At 30.1% G+C, this 4,641-nt stretch overlaps 1 long non-coding RNA gene across 1 annotated transcript; it reads left to right on the forward strand.

Annotated features, from left to right (window-relative positions):
* The first annotated feature begins 1,181 nt into the window (after positions 1-1,181).
* On the forward strand, positions 1,182-2,228 carry LOC107902915 (uncharacterized). Its single transcript, XR_001685627.2, has 2 exons — positions 1,182-1,518; positions 1,752-2,228. It is a non-coding gene; the product is annotated as an uncharacterized lncRNA (long non-coding RNA).
* The last annotated feature ends 2,413 nt before the right edge of the window (positions 2,229-4,641 follow it).

The raw sequence follows: 4,641 nt of genomic DNA on the forward strand, positions 1-4,641 counted from the left end.
CTTTGAAGGTTTAAATTTTGGCAAAAAAATTTTTAGTTAATGCTTACATTTGTTAAAAACTATTTATTTACAGAAAAACACTTAGGTGATTACTTAATTATACAGTGGAAAACTTCCAAAGTTTCAGTTTTGAAATTCAGATTTTATTTTGTTAACCCATGCAATATTTTTTTCAATTTTTACGTTTGAAAATATCAAATACTAACGATCAAAACAAAACAAAAATCAAATCAAAGCCCAAAAATGGATTATAGTCCCCAAAAGTCCAGAAAAAAAGTACTAATGTAAATCACCATATTTAATTAGCCGAGAAACCAATTCGAGCTCCCGCATGTCGTCCAATCCTAAGCCTGAACACTACAAGAATTTAAGTTTTTACTGGCATTTGGACGGAAAACGCCGCAAATATTATACATTAGTGGCGCTAACAGAAAAACGCCATAATAGGTAAAGCGGTAGCGGCGTTTATGAGAAAAACGCTGCAAAAGGTCTAGCATTAACGACGTTTATGAGAAAAATGCCGCAAAAGGTCAAGCATTAGTGGCGCTATGAGAAAAACACCACAAAAGGTCAAGCATTAGCGACGCTATGAGAAAAGCGCCGCAAAGTATCATTTTATTTTAAGCGAAACGAAAACGACTCCGTTTTGCTCTGCTCAGTTTTATCCCAACTCATATCCCTGAAATCCCTTATTTTTTTCCCCTAAAAATTTTCCCCAAATCAAAATCCCCAAATCTTTCCCCGACCATCTACTACATCACCATCGGTTGTCCCTTCTACTGCATCACCGTCAACACTCCTCTGCCACAACCAATCGGTAAGTTTTTTCCGTTTGTTTCTCGAGAAATTAAAATTAAAAAAAAAAGTCGAGCGTTTTATTTCATTTCTTATTTTGATGGGAAAAAGGAATGATAAGCAGGTTTTATTTCATTTCTCATCTCGTTTGTTCTTGCATTTAGAAGTCCTTAATTTTCTGATTTTGTCTCTATTAGCTCAATTTTTATTATTTCATTTAACAATTATTTTTATTATTTCATTTAACAAAATGTTGTCCCTACCGGAACTCGGATATATTATGTTACATAATCATACCTTTAAAAAAATGGTCAAGTAGTTATTTTATTGAAGTAATAATTTTCTGTGTTTGATGATTTTGTATATTAGGCTTTCAAAAAATTCAGGGTCAAAGGATAACAATTTTAGGAGGTATTTTCACTACACAGAATGTTCGGATCGATTACGTTATACTTGTTTCGAGACTTCATGAATTCTGGGCTTTCTATAACGTGTTTAATTTTCCGAAAGTTACGATGGAGACAATTTGTTACTTGTAGGCCTAAGCTTAGCTTTGTGCTTGAAATTTTAATGCTTTATATGTCACTTAGCTGGATGCTTTTTGCCTGCATGATGTAGTAAGCCATAAATATTCCTCCTTTTCTTTTGCAGATCTTGTTCTAAAAGACAAAATCTTTGTATATGATTTGTTGAATCAACGGATCGGATGGACCAACTATGACTGTAAGTGTCAAAATGAACTTTCGTATTATACATTAGAATAGATATATCCAATAATCTCCGGTTCAACAACCTCCTAAATCCTGTAAAACGACTTTTCCACCGTCACGTTGTTAAAAGGACATATTCAATAGGTGCGGAAGATGTTAAAATTCGGTATACCAATGCTCGTTTCCATTTTTATCTCATCGAGTTTATGTCAACTCTGAATCTGCTCCATTGTGTATTGAGATCAGGTTCAATGTCGGTCAATGTCTCAACAAATATCAACACAGGAAGAACTGAATTTGTCAACGCGGGGCAGATGAGCAATGATGGTTCATCGCGGGATCAAATACGGGGCATGCTAGCTTTACTTCTACCTATAATCATGCTTACCGGTCTACTGTTCTTGTAGCATATCCTGTAAGGATTCCGGACTTCACACTCTTTGCTTCCATTACGTATTTTCTCACCGATCTGCGGTAATCCGAAGAACCATGACTCTCTTACTTCGGCTAGCTTATCGCCGGCTGCTCAATGTGCAAAACAATTGGTAGGTTATTTTCACGGTTGTCTTTTTTTTTTTTTTGTTCACTGTGTATCTTCATCATCAGCCATGTAAAATTACAGGTTTCAGGGGTTTACTGTGATTGACTGTAGTGCAAATTACATTCATACAAGTTCTTTTTTTACAGTAAATTTAATTTATACTAGCCTTCTTGCATTTGTTACTTTAAGCCCTCCTTTTTTTCTTTTAATTTTGTGTCAATTTGTTTTACTTCTAAGTAATTAATAGAGGATAAGTCTTTCTCTCAAATTTTATACAGTTAAACTATGCTATATAAAATCTAATGTGTCATTTAATAGTTAAATAAACAAATTTAGTAACAAAATGACCTAATTGATATAACATCGATAGTTTGAAGATGTAACTAGAATGATTTAAAGTTTAGGAACTAATTTAAAATGAAGATATGTCTATATATACAAAATTGTAGCACTAATAGTATCCATATATCTTGTTTGTTTTATATATTTCAAAACTTAGAATTGAGTTAACAAGAAAGATGATGATTAGTATTAGTGAAGAAGGTGTTGAACAATAAACAAACTAAAGATAAGTCAAAAGATCACAAATCTAAGATTTGAGAGAAAAAAATCTGAAACTATGAATCTTTGCCTTATTATTTATTTGTTTAATTAATTTTTGCTCAGCCATAGTTCCTATTATTGAATAAGAGATAAACACAGTACATGAATTGTACCAGTAAGCTATGAATTTAATTATATATTTCATGTGAAATTCCAATAAATATTACAAACATAACTTCTCTTAAATTCATTGATTTTTTTAATAACAACTTAACATATAAATATGATTTTCTTCTTTCAATTGCTATGCATTTTTAATTAGTGTACAATTTTTTTAATTTCTTAATATAATGCTTTTGACTTAAACAACCATAGATCATTATCTTGCCAATGGATGTATTATCCCAACTTTATGGCTTAAACATGATTTGTCTTATACCCTTTCCTTACAATCAAAATATTAACCCAACTTTATGGAAAAAAAACTAGCTTCCTCACCTTTTTTAAGTTTGTGCTGTTGTTTACAATTTTTGGATTATTTATTTGTAAATTTTGATTAATTTAATTATATGTTTCAAGTTAAATTCCATCCATTATTGAAAAATTTTCTCTCCAAACATTTTCTCTTACCAATAATAAGTTCACAGGTATAATTTCATCTTTCTTATCTTTTCTTTTTTCTATTAAAATTATGCATTCCAAAATTAAAATAAAAGTTATCTCAAATTTACGTTAAAAGAAAATTGTAGTAGTTTCCTTTTAATAGATCAAAATCTTAAAGTCTTTCTTATGCATATAGAAAATGTAAGATGTTGTGAAATAAATTAATCTATCATTTTATTGGCTCGCTTCAATAAATATATTGAAAAACTAAAAAAAAATATCATATTATACATTACATGTGACAATTAAATGATAACAAATTAATTCAACTATTCATTAATGATTAAATTAATAAATAATTAGCTTTTTTTTAGAAATACAATGAGGTGGCATGATTTGATTGAAAAAGGCCTATGCTAATGTGATGTAATTGTTTTATGCAATACTATCTCTATAATTTATTACATTGTTATGTTGAATCTATTTTTATTGAGTTGTGGCCTTAATTATAAGTGCTACTATTGACCAAGTCTTTCATTTTACACTTTCATTTTTACGTACCGAAACTTGGATATGCTTTTAAGTTATTAGGGGATTCCCATGTATAAATATGTGCTTTACAATTATGTTTAGTCCATATCAGTGTAGACAATCATTTTCCCTTGTTGATTAAGGCTAGTATAATTGAGTTTTTACATCAGCAAGTTCTTAATATAGAGCACAGTTTTGCAGGGCAGTTACTAAGCTCCAAATTATCTATTTCTTCTCTTTTTTGGTCAGACCGAATTAAGCAGGCCAAAGTTTGTAAAAGTAATGGCAGTGAATTTCACCCTTATATTTAAAATTATTGCTTTCTCTTTGCTTGATATTTGATGCTTGGAAATATTACGATATGCTAAATACCCCACATTTTATATTGTAGATACTTTGAGAAGGGAGTTGAATTTCAATAGGTTGTTTAGTTTTAAATGGAGTTGAGAATGGAGCATGCTATTGTCTTTCTCTAGATATGCTACTTGCAAACTATTAAAGCCTTCATTGTCCTATATTTAAAGCCTTCATTCTCATATGTTGTTTGCAAACTGTTTGCCTGAATGTTTAACCTGTATGCTCGTGGAGTATTATGTCATCTCTTTTGCTCCTTAGGTATTAAATCGGTTTTGGTTTCATAACGTTCCATGGTGTTGATTATTAGGAAAGTTTGGTTGAATATTCATTCCTTTTTTGCAATCAATTTGAAAGGGTTTTTTTTTTGTTTCCATTTCAGTCTATAAATTTTCAAGTTTATTACTGTACATATTTTGTGATATTCAAATTAATTCTTATATTTTAATGATTAATTTAACTCAATAATTAGGGTTTAGCATTAGTTGCACTAAAACTTGATTGTAATTGAATAAATTTGGTTAGTTTAGTTCGATTAATTATCAAGTAAAACTGTTTATTTAA

Source organism: Gossypium hirsutum, chromosome D05 (assembly GCF_007990345.1).
Source record: "Gossypium hirsutum isolate 1008001.06 chromosome D05, Gossypium_hirsutum_v2.1, whole genome shotgun sequence".
Lineage (NCBI taxonomy): Eukaryota > Viridiplantae > Streptophyta > Magnoliopsida > Malvales > Malvaceae > Gossypium > Gossypium hirsutum.